The sequence below is a fragment of the Chrysemys picta genome, chromosome 1 (assembly GCF_011386835.1).
Source record: "Chrysemys picta bellii isolate R12L10 chromosome 1, ASM1138683v2, whole genome shotgun sequence".
Classification (NCBI taxonomy): domain Eukaryota; kingdom Metazoa; phylum Chordata; order Testudines; family Emydidae; genus Chrysemys; species Chrysemys picta.
In genome coordinates, this window is record NC_088791.1 from 146,013,791 (window position 1) to 146,031,786 (window position 17,996).

The 17,996-nt window shown below is 47.5% G+C and overlaps 1 protein-coding gene across 6 annotated transcripts in view; it reads left to right on the forward strand.

Annotated features, from left to right (window-relative positions):
- The window catches only part of MAN1A2 (mannosidase alpha class 1A member 2), a 300,076-nt gene that overhangs the window by 231,866 nt on the left and 50,214 nt on the right, over positions 1 to 17,996 (forward strand). The window lies entirely within an intron of this gene.

Genomic DNA, 17,996 nt, shown 5'->3' on the forward strand with positions numbered 1-17,996 from the left:
TGAGTGGCCAGCAGGAAGATGTATGCCAAGCGGCTTAAGAGCGACCTGGTGGAGCTGTGCAAGCAGAGGGGGCTGTGCATTGGGAGGCTCACCAAAGCACAGCTCATTGCCCGGCTGGAGGAGGAAGATCGCGCGAATGAACTGATCCCTGTGTCTCAGGGAAGCAGCCTCGCAAATGCAGCGCAGGCACCAGTGTCTGTCCCAGCTGGGAGTGGTCAGCCAGCTGCTGAGGGCTTCCCGAGACCCCTCCTTCCTATGCCTAGGGGAAGGGTGGGGAGGAGCCCAGCAAATACCGAAGGCGCCGTGACCCTCCCGGCCAGCAGGGGATCCCCCCGGCGAAGCTCGCCGGCCAGCAGAGGATCCTCCCGGCGACGTTCGGCATCTGTGGAGCGGAATTGGCTGGAATGGGAGAAAGAGCTAAAACTGAGAGAGCTGGAGGATCGTGAACAACAGAGACAGCATGAAGAGAGACAGCGTCAGCATGAACGGGAGGAGAATGAGAGACAGAGACAGGAGAATGAGAGACAGCATCAGCGTGAACTGGAACTGGCGAGATTGAAGGGCAGTGAACCCCTGGCTGCGGTGAGTGATGGGGGACCCAGGACTGCCCGGAGCTTTGATAAGTGCATCCTGGCCCCACACAAGGAGGGGGAGGACATGGATGACTTCCTGGAGGCCTTTGAGACGGCCTGCGAGCTGCACCGGGTTGATCCCGCGGACAGACTCCGGGTCCTTACCCCCTTACTGGACCCCAAATCCGTGGCATTGTACCGCCAACTGGGAGAGGCAGAGAAAGGGGACTACGAACTATTCAAAAAGGCCCTGCTACGAGAGTTTGGGCTGACTCCTGAGATGTACCGGGAAAGGTTCCGGAGTCAGGATAAAACCCCTGAGATCTCATATCTGCAACTAGCCGTCCGCATGGAAAGATACGCCAGCAAGTGGGCTGGTGGGGCCCAGACGAAGGAGGACCTGATTAAACTGCTGGTACTGGAGCAACTGTATGAGCGGTGCCCATCCGACCTGAGGCTGTGGTTGGTGGACAGAAAGCCAGAGAACCCGCGACACGCAGGGCAGCTGGCTGATGAGTTTGTAAAGAGCCGGTCAGGGGGTGGCAGGGAGGAGCCCCAAAGGAACAGGCCCGCCGCGATGCAGAGAGAGAGTCACCCTGGGACCTCCCAAAGGGGGAATATGGGGAATCCCCTCCCACGGGGAATGCCCAGCGTCAGGGACAACCGACCGGCTCGAGGGGACCCACGGGACATGAGCTGCTATTACTGCGGCCGAAGAGGCCACGTTCGGGCCCAGTGCCCCAAGCTCAAGGACAGACTGAGCAGACCGAACCCGCACCGGGTTAACTTGGTAGAGGCCCAGACGGACGAGGGGCAGGCTTCTCACGCAAGAGGGGCTGGCAGCTTATCAACTGCTCAAGAAAGAGAAGGGCCCCAGGCCAGCTTCTCTGGGGGGCCAGATGCTCTGGATTCAAAGTTCTCCGTTTACAGGGTTGGCGCGGGGCTGTCCCTGCGGAGCGAGTGCCTTGTTCCCCTGGAGGTGGATGGGAAGAAAGTTTATGGATACTGGGACACGGGCGCAGAGGTGACACTGGCCCGGCCCGAGGTGGTGGCCCCAGATCGGGTGGTGCCCAACACCTTCCTGACCCTGACCGGGGTGGGCGGGACCCCATTCAAGGTTCCCGTAGCGAGGGTACACCTGAAATGGGGGGCCAAGGAGGGCCCCAAGGACGTGGGAGTGCACCACCATTTGCCCACTGAGGTGTTGAGGGGGGGGGGACCTAGAGGACTGGCCAAGCAGCCCCCAGACCGCCTTAGTTGTGACCCGCAGTCAGAGCCGGCGAGGGGCACTGCGCCCTGGCCTCGGGGGGGGTGCCTTGCCTGAGGCGCAGGACCCTAACCTGGTGGGGAGGGAACGCCCAGGGACACGGCTCAGGGAGGCTGCAGCTTCGGACCCAGCCGGCGAGAAAGAGCAGGTGGCCATCCCTGTCCCAGCTGCTGAGTTCCAGGCCGAGTTACAGAGAGATCCCTCCTTGCGGAAGATAAAGGACCTGGCCGACCTCAATGCGGTACAGACCATGGGACGAGGTGGCCGGAAAAGGTTCCTGTGGGAGAAGGGGTTCCTGTACCGAGAATGGGCTCCCCCAGGGAAAATGGAGTCAGGGGGGATCAGGAGGCAGCTGGTGGTACCCCAGAAGTATCGCCGCCAGCTGCTGTGCCGGGCCCATGACATTCCTCTCTCAGGGCACCAGGGAACCTGGCGTACCCAGCAGAGGCTGCTATGGAGCTTTTACTGGCCTGGGGTCTTTGTTACTGTCTGACAGTACTGCGGATCCTGTGACCCCTGTCAGAGGGGGAGGAAGGCCTGGGACAAGGGGAAAACAGCTTTAGGACCCTTGCCCAGCATAAAGGATCCTTTCCGGAGGGTGGCCAAGGTTAAAAGGGCGGCTCTAAACCAAGAGAGCCCAAAGCACAGACCTCCAGACTGGAGCGCTGGGAGAAGACCACAGCCCAGTTGGAACCCCAGGGGTATTGGGGTGGGAAAAGGGCACAGGCCGCATAAACCTTCCCACATGCGAACTGCGAGTGCCATCAAGCACCCCGACCTAAGGGAGGGGCGTGAAACTGGAGGGGCCTGGTGTAATTTTCACCAAGGAATGGAAGGGATGCGGGGGCATCCATGGGAACGGGGGTAGGTTCGAACTTCCCCGGGTCGCTGGCTAAAGTGACCCTGCTCAGTTCGGTCTCGAAGGGGGGAGAGATGTGACGAACTGGGTCTGTTCTTACTGGGGTGTGTGAATGCTGACAGGCGAGTGTGGCTGGGATAGTCTGCGTTGGGGGATGGGAGTCTGAGTCTGCCCGAGGGAACATACCTGAGCTTGTAACATGAGAACCCAGGAAGGGGTTGGAGGCCAGGTGACTCCTTAGCCCGGGAAACTGAACAAAGGCGGTGGGAGGGGTCGCTGAAGGGAGTGTGCTGGAAGCGGGCTGGAGAGATGGCTGGGAGGCAGAGATGGCTCTGACCCCCCCCAAAGGGGGGTGGGCTGGGATGTCCTGGGACCCCAAGCTGGACTTAACTGAGGGGGTCCTGCTGTCTGTGCCTGCAAGACCTGTCTTGGACTGTATTCCTGTCATCCAAATAAACCTTCTGCTTTACTGGCTGGCTGAGAGTCATGGTGAATCGCAGGAAGCCGGGGGTGCAGGGCCCTGAGTCCCGCAATACTCCGTGACACAGCCCCATAATCATTTTTGTTGCCCTCCGCTGGACTCTTGCCATCCTTCTTGTAGTGTGGGACCGAAAACTGGACACAGTATTCCAGATGAGGCCTCACCAATGTCAAACAGAGGGGAATGATCATGTCCCCCAATCTGCTGGCAGTGCCCCTACTTATACAACCCAAAATGCCATTAGCCTTCTTGGCAACAAGGGCACACTGTTGACTCATATCCAGCTTCTTGTACACTGTAACCCCTAGGTCCTTTTCTGCAGAAGTGCTGCCTAGCCATTTGGTCCCTAGTCTGTAGCAGTGCATGGGATTCCTCCTTCCTAAGTGCAGGACTCTGCACTTGTCCTTGTTGAACCTCATCAGATTTCTTTTGGCCCAATCCTCTAATTCATCTAGGTCCCTCTGTATCCTATCCCTACCCTCCAGCGTATCTACCACTCCTCCCAGTTTAGTGTCATCTGCAAACTTGCTGAGGGTGCAGTCCACGCCATCCTCCAGATCATTAATGAAGATATTGAACAAAACCGGCCCCAGGATCGACCCTTGGGGTACTCTGCTTGATACCAGCTGCCCACTAGACATGGAGCCATTTATCACTACCTGTTGAGCCCGATGATCTAGCCAGCTTTTTATCCACCTTATAGTCCATTCATCCAGCCCATACTTCTTTAACTTGCTGCAAGAATTCTGTGGGAAACCGTATCAAAAGCTTTGCTAAAGTCAAGGAATGACACGTCCACTGCTTTCCCCTCATCCACAGAATCAGTTATCTCATCATAGAAGGCAATTAGGTTAGTCAGGCATGACTTGCCCTTGGTGAATCCATGCTGACTGTTCCTGATCACTTTCCTCTCCTCTAAGTGCTTCAGAATTGATTCCTTGAGGACCTGCTCCGCGATTTTTTCAGGGACTGATGTGAGGCTGACAGGCCTGTAGTTCCCCGGATCCTCCTCCTTCCCTTTTCTAAAGATGGGCACTACATTAGCCTTTTTCCAGTCATCTGGGACCTCCCCCAATCGCCATGAGTTTTCAAAGATAATGGCCAATGGCTCTGCAATCACATCCGCCAACTCCTTTAGCACCCTCGGATGCAGCGCATGTGGCCCCATGGACTTGTGCTCGTCCAGCTTTTCTAAATAGCCCTGAACCATTTCTTTCTCCACAGGCGGCTGGTCACCTCTCTGGAAGCAGAGAAAGAACTGACAGGAAGGGGATGCAATGCATGACAGTTCTTTCTCTGCTTCCACAACTCCTCCCCATGCTGTTCTGCCCAGCGCAGCAGTCTGGGAGATGACCTTGTTCGTGAAGACAGAGGCTAAAAAAGCATTGAGTACATTAGCTTTTTCCACATCCTCTGTCCCTGGGTTGCCTCCACATCCAGGGTCCGTATTCTGCTGCTCTCCTTTCTTCCTTGTGTCAGGATCCTGAACTCGACCATCTCATGGTCACTGCTTCCCAGGTTCCCATCCACATCCCCTACTAATTCTTCCCTGTTTGCGAGCTGCAGGTCAAGAAGAGCTCTGCCCCTAATTGGTTCCTCCATCACTTGCACCAGGAAATTGTCCCCTACACTTTCCAAAAACATCCTGGATTGTCTGTGCACTGCTGTATTGCTCTCCCAGCAGATATCAGGGTGCTTGAAGTCCCCCATGAGAACCAGGGCCTGTGATCTAGTAACTTCTGTTAGTTGCCGGAAGAAAGCCTCGTCCACCTCATCCCCCTGGTCTAGCGGTCTATAGCGGACTCCCACCATGACATTACCCTTGTTGCTCACATTTCTAAACTTAATCCAGAGACTCTCAGGTTTTTCTGCAGTTTCATACTGGAGCTCTGAGCAGTCATACTGCTCTCTTACATACAGTGCAACTCCCCCACCTTTTCTGCCCTGCCTGTCCTTCCTGAACAGTTTATATCCATCCATGACAGTACTCCAGTCATGTGAGTTATCCCACCAAGTCTCTGTTATTCCAATCACATCATAATTCCTTGACTGTGCCAGGACTTCCAGTTCTCCCTGCTTGTTTCCCAGGCTTCTTGCATTTGTGTATAGGCACTTAAGATAACTTGCTGATCGTCCTGCTTTCTCAGTATGAGGCAGGAGTCCTTCCGTCTTGCGCTCTCCTGCTCGTGCTCCCTCCCGGTATCCCACTTCCCTCAGGGCTTTGGTCTCCTTCCCCCGATGAACCTTTTACTACTTGAGCTAAAGTAGTAACTAATAGCCATTATAGTTGTTATCCTCTATTATTATTTATATTTTGATAGTTCCTGGAGGCCCCAACCAAGATCGGAACTTTATCATGGTAGGCAGAGTACAAATACACAGGAAGAGAAAGTCCCTTCTATGAAGAGTTCACAACCTATTAAGATGAGGTAGACAAAGAATGGGAGTGGGACACAGAGGCACACAGCCAAAGGTCACATAGCAAGTCAGTGATCAAGCTAAGAAAAGAACCCAGGTTTCTTGAGTCCTAGTCCACATTGTCTCTCTGCAGACTAGCCACTAAAGGGGGCAAGAAAAACACTTTGCCTGTCTTTTCTACAACTGTTTGCTAGATAGCAGAGGAATGTTAGGACTCAGAAATCCTGGATTCTGTGCATGGTTCTGGAGAGGAGTATCATCCAGTGGTTACAAACAGCATAGCCAAGCACATAGGTTTGGCAAGTTTATTCTGAAAGGCACAGTGCCTAATTGCAGACCCAAATCTCATCCATATTAGAAACCTTGGGTGAAATCCTCTTGCTAATGAAGGCAATGAAAAAGCCCCTATTTGACTTCAGTAGAGTCAAGAGATCACCCCTGGGTTTTATCCCCTAGTCTGCTGGAAGTAACTTTATGCAACTTCTTATTACTCTATCTGTAAAATGGGGAGTCAGTGATATTTGCTTTCCTCCTAAGGTAAGGTCTGAGGTCTCATCCAATAATGAGGGCTCTGAAGTGCACATAATTATTATCCGTTCACCTGAGCCAGTGGAGTATCTCAAGAAGTGAGCTTGCCTAATCTTACAGAAGTCAAATCAATATTCAGCTCAGGATAGTCCATCTGCGCCTTACATTCAGCAAAGTAAAAAACATGGTCTTTCAGCTCAAACAAAAATATTCAGTCATAGTTAGGTCCAGACCAGACCAGGCTTCTTGAGTTAAGAGAGAGGGGAGAAATGATGGATTCTAAATTATCTTTTTCCATTCAGGAAAGAGATCTTGGAGTCATTGTGGATTGTTCTCTGAAAATATCTGTTCAGTGCGCAGTGGCACTGAAAAAAGCTGCTAATGTTAGGAACCATTAGGAAAGGGATAGATAAAAAGATAGAAAATACCATAATGCCTTTATATAAATCTATGATAAACCCACACTTGGCAGTTCTGGTCACCCTATCTCAAACAAACAAACAAATAAATATATTAGAATTGGAAAAGTTTTAGAGAAGGGCAACAAAAATGTCTAGGGGTATGGAACAGTTTCCATATGAGGAGATATTAAAAAAGGACTGGGACTGTTCATCTTAGAAAAGAGAAGACTAAGGGGGCTATGATAGAGGTCTATAAAACCATGAATCATGTGGAGAAAGTGAATAGGGAAATGTTATTTACCCCTTCACACAACACAAGACCCAGGGGTTACCCAATAAAAGTAATAGACAGTAGCTTTAAAACAAACATAAGGCATTGCTTCCTCACACAATGCACAGTTAACCTGTGGAACTCATTGCCAGAGGGTGTTGTGAAGACCAAAAATATCACATCAGGGTCACCAGTGTTGTTAGTGCTATGCAGTGTTGCTGATGGTGCAGAGTTGTTAATGCTCCTACTGCTGCTATTCATAGAGCTCTAGTGTTAGTTGCACTAGCAGAGAGTGCAGCGTGGTAATTCATCAGACCTGGATGTTGTTCATAAAGAAAGACTACAGGCTCGGTTCGGTGGTGAAGGTGCTTGGCCAGGTTTATTGACAGTAACGCGCAGTACTAGTACCCTGTCAAAGGGGTCACAGGGACACAAACACATTATTGCCTGTGACAAGGTAAACACTGTCAGGATAACAGGATTCTGTCCCCTTGGCTGATACAAAGATGCCCCTCCTATGACTTCTCCTTTTATACATTAATACAAACAAGTTACATAGAACACTCCAAATGTTCTTAGTTACTATCCTTATAACTTGTACCTGCTAGTTCAAACAAAACATTCTTATCCATTATCCTGTCATCCCATCCTTATCTTACGAGGGGTTGGCGTTTTCCTGTACAATCTCTTGGGAATTTGTTTAGGTAGTTACTTGAGAACTCTGGGTGTGCTTGTACCATCCTCTCCGGTCAGGAATGTGCTTACTTGGTTAGCTGACACCTAGTGCGGTGCTATTCTCCCAAGGCCTACTCTGGTTCACAGCCTTTGGATCACACAGCTAATTGTGCCTAGGACTCCAGCAAGGCCTACAATTGGGTTAAAAAAAGAATTAGATAAGTTCACAGGTCCATGGTCAGGGATGCAACCCCCTGCTACAAGTGTCCCTAAACCTCTGATTGCCAGAAGATGGGACTGGACAACAGGGGATGGATCACTCGATAATTGCCCTGTTCTGTTCATTCCCTCTGAAGCATCTGGCACTGGCCACTGTTGGAAGACAGGATACTGGGCTAGATGGACGATTGGTGGAACCCAGTATAGCCATTCTTGTGTTCTAGAGCTTTCCTACCCTGTCCCAGCTTCACGCAGAACTAGATCTGGAAAAAAGCAGCCACCCTTTTTTTATCTTGCCTGCTGGGCCCTGATTGGCTTCTGCCAGTTCCTAGCCGTTCTAGCTGCTGGATGATCAGTACTCCACGCACAGCTGATTTGGGATGGCTTTTCTAGGTCACTCCTGGAGGACTAAACCTTTTCCTCCTAAAAGACACCTTCTTTGGGTGGGGCGTACCAAGGCAGCGGGGCCTCCAGCAGAGTATAGCAAACGCCTGGTACATCCCATCCCACGGGCATATCATCTCATCAGGAGGTGACAAAGGCCACCAGTGACAATGTCCTCAGTGGGCAGATATGGGCACAATTGTCTCTGCAATCAAGCTCATAAGAAAAAGGTTTCTAGCCACTGGTGCCATCTAGGACTCCGGGAACTGTGGGATCCCAGATTGCAAACTTTCTTGTCCTTGGCAAATGGTAGTCTTACAACCTCATTAATGAGCAGGCACCACATCATCCCTCTGCCCTTTGCAAATGCTTCCCTTCCCTAAGAGCATCTCTTCCATCTTGTCTCAATTCAGCCTTAACCTACTCACTCTCATTCAAACTCCTATTGCCTCCAGGCACTGGGAAAATAAGATCCTTCAATTATTTGATTCCACCATATATTTTCTAAGGAACACTGGAGTTACTTACACTGCACCATCCTTTTAATCTTATTACCACCACAGGACGATCTTAACTGAATTAACTAGTATATTACCATTTTTTTCTGTCTTTGCTTAACTGCCACATATCTGGAAAATGAAATGTTCGGCTTTTTCTGTAAATGACAACTGACTAGTAATTTGCTTTCATCCATTTCCATTATTAACATTCTTATCATACTACAGTTCCAGTGCTTCCACCTGTGTTGTTAGGTTTCCTGATGGAGGTGTCTGGAGAACCAGTCTTGACCACACATTCAGAAAGTTGAAGAGGGAATGATTGATTGCAAAGCTGAGTTTCCACTGCAGCTCTTTTTAAAAGGGCAGTCTTTTATTATTCATATGTCATCTTGATTGCATGGAAGCTCTGAGTCTCATATACTTTGACTGGATGCCAGGTCTGAAGTCTTTTCAAAGTAATGTCATTTCTCATTCCTGATTGCAACCCTGGCACCAGAGACAGTGTCTTGTGTAAATGAGAAATCATCGGGATTGTTTACTGACATAGATAATTAGCTTCTGGAGGAGACTAATTAGACCAGGCTTGATGTATTCCTCATTAACTGATTTTAAATGAAAATACCATAAAATAAATACGCTAAATTATCATGTAAAGTTGAATGTACCTCGTATGCACAATCACTTCTCTTTGGGGTGACTCTTTCACTAATGAACCCATTTGAGTTGACAGAGGGAATGCCAAGAAGAGAGATCACTGTCACATTCCAGGGGGCAATCCAGACCAGTGAGAGGTTGTGTTACCACCTGCCCTGCAACCTTTTGTGCTTTGCTATTGTAGCTCCTAAGCTGGGCCACTCACAGCCAGCCAGACAGCATGCATGTCTGTGTATAGCTACAGGCCTCGTCCAGCAACTCTGACCCCAGCAGTCTGTCAGCAACACACTGACTTCCAGCAGCCTTTGTTACTACTTACCAGGTGACCCCAGCATGCTCCTGCATTTTTCCCAAAATGTGTATTTTTCCTGTCCAGCCCTCTCCTGGCAGTTCAGATATTAAAGGGCAATTGCCCCTGTAAAGGTCAATATGCAACAGCCTGATGCTTTAAGTTGAGTTACCAAATAGCTCCATTTAAACACAACACTGGATTAGTTTTGATTAAAAAATAAAAAAAGTTTATTTAATTACAAAGAGAAAATTTAAGTGAGTATAAGTCATTAAAGTCGAAATGGTTACAAAGATTAAACACTTTCTAGTGCCTAAAACTTAACAAGCTAGACTTGATTCAAGGTAAAATCCTTACCACATGGTCGCAGCAACATTGCTGTCTGAATTTTCAGGTCAGATCTCTCACAAAGTCAAAGGGCTGATTCCTTTGTCTTCTTAGGTGAAAAAGAGAGAGTTAGGGAGAGAAAGAGAGATGGAATACCTTGGGATGGTTTTGCCCCCTCACTTTTATAGTCCAGTCACTGAAATGCTTTTTCCTGAAGGTTACCTGTAGATAAAGTTGCTTCCCACTGTGAGGACAGAGACATGGAGTCTCCTGGTTTAAGAAGTTCCATGTTGTTGTTTGTTAAAATGCAGATCAATCTGTTCCTGTCCCCCTTCATTGACGAAGAATGGCGACTTGACAGGTGATTGACAATCAACTTTCCAGACACCTGGCTAGAGGTGTCACCTTGTTGCTTGTCCTTGAGAAACAGGTTGTCTGGTACCAGACTTGTCTGGTAAACATGTTTCAGTCATAATTTCATCTTATTCTCATAACTTTACATATAATGTTGCTATACACATTTCCCCATGATATTATTGACCAGAGTTATTAGTTTTCAAATAAAAAGCAACAGAGGGTCCTGTGGCACCTTTAAGACTAACAGAAGTATTGGGAGCATAATTAGTTTTCAAATGATACTTCACAAGGCATGCTCTCCTGTTCTGATCTTGCTTCCCATTACCATCTTCTACCCCTTTCTATCTCGCTTTCCTTCAACCCCCTCTACCCCCTTCTCACTTCTGAAATTAAAAAAGCAACCACCACCTCTGTAATGGAATGATAAACTGTATTATACTGTTCAGCCACTAGGTGGCACTGTGTGTAACATACCTTGCCTGAGAATAGATCCCCCATACCAGAGCAGTGCATTAAAGGATCTTATAGTAGTAAATACAATTCTGGCTTCAATTAGTGTACAGCATCAAGATCCATCTTATAAACCATTACAACCCCAAGAAATCAAAAGTTTTCAGACTTTCTTTTTGGTTCTATGGAATGATGTACAGGACTACTCCGATAAGGGCTGGTCACAAATTTTCTAACAAAATACTTACCTATCAGAAAATCAGTTTTCATCAAAATTGGGAAAAGATAGATTTTGGCAGGATTTTCTGCCGAGGAAAATATGAACAACATGTTTTGGGTTGGGCTGACAATCTGCATCCATCTGAGTTGTGACTCAACCACAGGGAGAGACAGCAGTGCACCATCGAACATGTAGTCTGGCGGGGGAGCAGGACCTACATGAAAGAATGGAGCATGAATGACTCAAAACTACAATTTTCCAGAGGCACCATGGCAGCTATGTTTATATTCAGGAATGCTGAAACTCCTGTGGATCATAAAATGATTATTGGAATCTCCCCTACCATATTTGCCACACTGTCCATTCTCCTCACCCATAAATCCCTCTCCCCACATCCATGAGATATGCCTCCTCATAATAATACTTCTTAGAAGGGCAACAAGAACAGAGCTGGTAGCTTTGCTGCTCCTGCCATCTTTTTCCTCCTGCTCCAGCCTGGGAAGGTGTAGCAGTGAGAAAGGGAGGCGCCTCATAGCCCTGCAGCTCTCAGCTCTTCCCCTTTAAAAGCGGGTGATATCTTGAGCAGAGTAGAACAGCTGAGAACTGCAGGGATCTCAACAGCTCAGCTCCAAGCTTCACTAAGTTCGCTTCTCCCTGTAATACATGGTCAGGGGCAGCTACAGGCAGAGTGGAGGTCAGAGCTGCCCTCCAGAAAACCCTGCAGATGACAGCTCTGCCCCTCTGAGTGCTCCCCAGATACAGTAGGGAGCAAACAGAGAGGCACTCATGGATCTAAGTTGGCTCATTGTCTGGAGCAGAGCCTGTCACAGGGATTCTGGGTGCCTGATCCCTGAGAGGACCAGCCCTTATGACAGTGGGACAGCTTTGACAGAGAAGCAGTACCTTTGTCAACAATCCCTCATTTGTCTAAGGGATCGCTGAAGAACTCAGTTTTTGAGAAACCAGGTATTTGTCAAAGATCAGAGATCTGTGTTTTTCACTCCAACAAAGACAAGACCTAAACAGTGCTGCCAACTCATGTAATTTCATCACAAGGTTCATGGTATCTGGTATTTTTCTTAAAGCCCCAGCTCCTGGATTCACGTGTCTATGTGATTATACATTTTAAAAAAGTAGTTTCTAGCTCTCATGGTTGTGGAGGAAAGCTTGAAAATGTGACCAAAGTGCACCCTAAGGGCCCAGAACTAAAAGGCAAATAAAATGAATGAAAAACTTTTTTTTTTTTAAAGAATCTCATTTTTTGAGGCCTGACTTATGATTTTTGGATGCTTGGGTTTAGCAATTCAGTAAAACCTCAGTTTTATTAACATTGATCCTGTGAATGACAAGTTATATAAACCATTTTTCTGCTAGCAAAATTATCTTTCTGCTGCTTAATGTGAGTTAAATCCTCAGCCATGTTCAAGAGGCTATACAGGTTTGAAAAGACTCAGAGATCTGGCAGCAAAGAGATGCAGTTCTCTCAAACAAAGCAAAATCAGGCTCAGTGTATACATTTGTTACCATTCATTATGTATAGCAGTGATTTTCAAACTTTTTTTCTGGCAACACAGTTGAAGAAAATTGTTGATGCCCATGACCCAATGGAGCTGGGGATGAGGGGTTTGGGGTGTGGGAGGGGTTCAGGACTGGGGAAGAGGGTTGGGGTGCAGGGGAGGGCTGTGGGGTGGGGCCGGGAATGAGGGGCTCTGGGCTGGGGCAGGGGGTAGAGGTGCAGGAGGGGGTGAGGGCTCTTGCGTGGAGCTGGGGATGAGGGGTTTGGGGTGCAGGAAGGGACTCCAAGTTTGGGGGGGCTCAGGGCTGGGGCAGGGGTTTGGGACATGGGATTGGGGTGCAGGCTTACCTTGGGTGGCTCCCACTCAGCAGTGCAATGGGGATGATAAGGCAGGCTTCCTGCCTGTCCTGGCACCGCGGACCGCTCTGCGCCCCAGAAGCGGCCAGCAGTAGGTCTGACTCCTAGATGGAGGTGCGCAAGCGGCTCTGTGCAGCTCTCACCCACAGGAACCGGCCAATGGGAGTGCGGAGACGAACCTGCAGCTGGCCGCTTCCGGGGCGCAGCGCGGTGTCAGAACAGGTAGGGACTAGCCTGCCTTATCCTGGCAGCATTGCTGATGGGACTTTTAACGGCCCGGTTGGCAGTGCTGACCAGAGCCACCACGACCCAGTGCCTTACATTTGGTAGGGCCCTATACATCAGTGGTTTTCAAACTGCGGGTTGGGCCCTACCAAATTCATGGCCATGAAAAATGCATCACGGACCATGAGTCTGGCCTTTTCTGTACTTTTACCCTCTACTACATAGATTTCATGGGGGAGACCAGCGTTTCTCAAATTGGGGGACCTGACCCAAAAAGGAGTTGTAGGGGATTGCAAGGTTATTTTAGGGAAGTCACGGTATTGCCACCCTTACTTCTGCGCTGTCTTCAGAGCTGGGTGGCCAGAGAGCAGCAGCTGATGACTGAGGGCCCAGCTCTACAGGCAGCAGCCTAGAAGTAAGGGTGGCAATACCATACCATACCATCCTTACATCTGTGCTGCTGTTGGCGGTGGCTCTGCCATAAGAGCTGGGCTCCCTGCCAGCAGCCGCTGCTCTCCAGCTGTCCAGCTTTGACGGCAGCGCTGCCACCAGCAGCAGCACAAAAGTAAGGATAGCAGTACCATAACCTCCCCCAACACACACACACACAAAACTCCTTTCTGGGTCAGGAGCCCTACAATTACAACACTATGAATTTCAGATTTAAATAGCTGAAATCATGACATTTACAATTTTTAAAATGCTGTGACCATGAAATTGACCAAAACAGACTGTGAATTTGGTAGGGCCCTAATTATGTACACTGTCATTGAACAATGAATACATTTATGCACTGTAATTTTAAGATGTTCAATTTTAAGAATTTTTTATTGTATGAAATCCCCAATCCCCCATTAGTCCATAAAATAGGGATTCTTCAGTACTGCCTAGAGAATACTGGGATGGGGAGGAAGGAGTAAAGTTATGTGCCCCCCAGTACCCTGGAGAGTCCTTTTACCTGCCCCCCACCACACACACTTTCAGGGACCCACTAAAAGGGGCCATGGAAGCAGGGAAAGGAGCAGAACTGCTAGGTGTCCTGACCCTAGTGTCTAACTCTAACCTGGAGGGAGCAGGGGTTGGGGAGACTAGCTAGGGGAAAGGGGTAGAAGATGGTAATGGGAAGCAAGATCAGAACAGGAGAGCGTGCCTCCGACTTTCCTGTCCCTTCCACTCCCCCCCTCCCAAAGAGTTTCTGGACTCACTGAGCCTGACTGCCTCTGGTTCCCAGTCACCCACTGGTCACAGCCACTGAAGAGGCAAGAGCACAACTTGACTTGTCTCATGAATGGAAGATCACAGCCAAGCTTGGCTGTAATACACTGGAAGAATATGAGCTTTTGCTCTATATGACATGACAATGTCTTGGTAGTTAAGTTTAGGGTCTAGAAGATGTTTTATGTTTTTATTTTATACGTAACCATATGTTTCCAGTACTTTGCTTGCTTGTTCTTGGATCGCTGTTCTTCGTTATATAAACTTTTACTTGTTTTCACTATAAAGAAATCTAAGTGCTGTGAGGAGTGGTGATCCTGAGGTGTATTGGTCCTTTGGGAATAATGGATCTGTACAAGGTGCAAGAGAGATTTCTTACTGATGAGAAATGTCATAGATGCACATATCTGGTAGATATGCTTTGATTTAGAAGAAGATGTGCTGAGCTGAAAGCCATAATTATATACATTTCATAGCTATTGTTACTAAGTATGTTAGGAAGCATGCACGTATCATTCGCTCTCATTTTATAGATGGACTAACAAGATTACTTTTAATTTCAGAACTTGGGAACAGAACCTATGTTTCCATACAGCAGACCAAATCTTTCATCCATTTACTCATCCTGCCTTTCATAATGAACATGCCAAATGTGTGTGCTACTGTAACGCCGACAGACCCCGGTCAGCGGCGAGCAGGATTAAACCAGGGACCTCTGGAGCTTAGTGCATGAGTCTCTACAGCAGGAGCTAAAAGCTGTTAGCTAAGGCTGTAGAGCAAACTCATTTTATCTCTCTCTTTAAGTGGTTTCAGTGCCACTAGATGGGACAGAACACCACGTCCAGAAGTTGTGTGGGTTACACTGTCTGTAACTTTTAGACTACACTTACCTCTAGAGTCTGTCTAGAATCCAGGATTCCTGAATCCAAGTGTTCCTCTGTTGTCTAGCAAATAGTTATGAAACACACTGACAAAATGCAACAGAGGGTCCTATGGCACCTTTGAGACTAACAGAATGTCTCATCCACCTTCAGTGATTTGTCAATACAGTTACTCTGCTAGTTCAAGAGGTAGAGGGCTGTGCTGTGGATCTAATGGTTCCATCTCTGCTAATGATATATCTTGGGTCAAAATGCTTCCATATGATGATGGATTTTTTATTTTGGTTTTTTTCAGTGTGCTCTTTTTAAAATAAAGTAGGCGTTTACTTATGAAAACAAGGTTAAAAAAACATTAATGTAGCAAGATCAAGCACATAAAAGAGAAAAAGTCAGCCCCCTTGTGCATATGCATGATGATACAGTCTTTAATTACATGATCAGATGCTATTTTTGCACAGGCCCCCTGCCTCATTTTTTAATATTTTATTATCTTCCTCATTCAGTGTGTGACGCCAGACCTTATTATATGTACACACACTATCCATTCATTAATTTTTCAGGGTTGTTTATGGTGGATATCATAGTGCCCTTACCTACTCCAACCCAGAGGTGAAAAAGATTTATGTTGATGGTGGTGGACCATCGTTCCTCTTCTGGTCCTGAGAATACAGCAAATATTAGCTATGCTCTGTTTGATCCTCAGCAACAGTTGAGCTGCTTTTCTTTGCATAGCCCAACCAGCCAATTTTTCTTCAGCTGTTCATAATTCATTTCCCCGGTCTGTCTTTTTAATATTTCTTTCCCCAAAAGACCATTGAGACTTTTCTCTGTGCTTTTGGCTTCGTAGGGCACTTGCTTTTGTTGCTCTTTGCACTTGTGTAATTCACACTGTTACAGGTCCATACACACTGCCACCATAATAACCATCACTTTATCCAAGAGTTGTCCATTTGAATGAATGACTCTCCTTTGTTAGCCCTGTCACAGAGTCACAGAGTTTTAGACCAGAAGGGATCACGAGGTCATCTAATCTGCCCTCCTGTATATCACAGGAGACAAACACTACCTGCACATTAAGCCCAACAAAGGAAATGAGATGAAAGTAAAGGAGACCCTCAGGAGACTGGACTATTATGTGCCACAGGCAGGGAATAGGAAGGACTGAGGTGCACCAATGCTTGAGGCCCCCACAATGGTAGAGTATTAAGTGAGGTATACCCAGATAATCCTGGCAAGTGACTTGCACCCACACACTACAGAGAAGGTGAAAAGTCCCCAACATTACCACCAATATGACTTGGGAGGAAATTTCTTCCCAGCCCCACATATGGTGATCAGTTAGATCCTGAGCATGGGACCAAGAACCAGCCAACCAAGCACCTGAGAAAGTGAATGCTTGGTGCCACCTCAGAGCCCTGGCCAATGCTGCCCATTATCCCATTTCCAGTTGTGGCCATCCCTAATGCTTCAAAGGAAGGGGATAAAAAACCTCCCCGAATACGTTGCAGAGGGTGGGAAGGATTCCTTCCTGACCTCTGTGGTGGCCAGCTGAAACCCTGAAGCATGAGCTTTAGTAACATAAGACATAAACCAGAAGTAAGCCACAGGCCTGTTGAGCCTTCCCCCCACCATCACAAGCAACCCCATCATACAATGGCACTTATAAATGTGTCCCCTTCTCTCTTAAAACTAAGTTGTTTGCACCCACAACTCTTATCAGGTGTCTGTTCCAGAGCCACATCCCTCTAATGGTTAGAAATCTAATTTCCAGCCTGAATTTGTTCATGGCCAGTTTACATCCATTTGTTCTTGTTACAACATCATCCTTTAGCTTAGATAGCCCTTCACCCTTCCTGGTATTTACCCCCCAATGTGTTTATACAGCACAATCATATCCCCCTCAGCCTTCTTTTTGCTAGACTGAACAAGCCAAGCTCTTCCAGTCTCCTCTCAAGCCTTCCATTCCCCTGATCATCCTAGTAGCTTTTCTTTGCACGCGTTCCAGTTTACTTTTTCTTGAACATGAGTGATCAGAATTGTGCACAGTATTCCAGATGTAAATGCCTTGTAAATGGCATTAATATGTCTCTACCTCTAATGGAATAAATGCCTTGCCTAACATTTTAGGATTGTATTTGCCTTTTTCACTGTCACAGGACATTGGTGGCGTATAGTCATCCTTTGATCAACCCACACACCCAGGTCTCTCTCCTCCTGTGTCGCCTGCAATTGATGAGTCTCCCAGCTTGTAGCAGAAATTCTTATTATTAGACCATAATACATGATTTTGTATTTTTGCTATTGAATTTCATCCCATTTCTGTCACTCTAGTCTTCAAAGTCATCCAGATCTTCCTGTGTAATGTTCTGATCTTCCTCTGTATTGGTGATGCCTCCCAACTTGATATCATAGGACATTTCGTTAGCACACTGCTACTTTTTGGGCCCAGGTCATTAATAAAAATATTGAATAAGATGGGTCCCAAGACCCATCCTTGAGGAACTTCACTAGTAACCTCCCTCCAGTCTGATAGTTCATCTTTCAGCACAACCTGTTGTCTTCACCCCGTTAGCCAATTCCTTATCCACCTTACAATGCCTGTACTGATCCACATCTTCTATAATTTAACTAATAATTTCCTATGTGGTGTCATATCAAACACTTTCATCATCATCATCATCACTCCCATAACCGCATTGGTCATTGGGGCACCATCACTGATGAGCAGTCAACCAATTGTCAACCCCTGATGATTGTGTGTCAGTGCTTGAGTCTCCGCGAAGTCCATTCCTGTCCACTCTTTTATGTTGTCAATCCATCTCTTCTTCTGTCTACCTCTTCTTCTCTTCCCCTGTTCTGTCCCTTGGAGGATGATCTTGGATAGACCAGATGATCTTGTTACATGCCGTACCACTTCTGCTTGTGCTTCT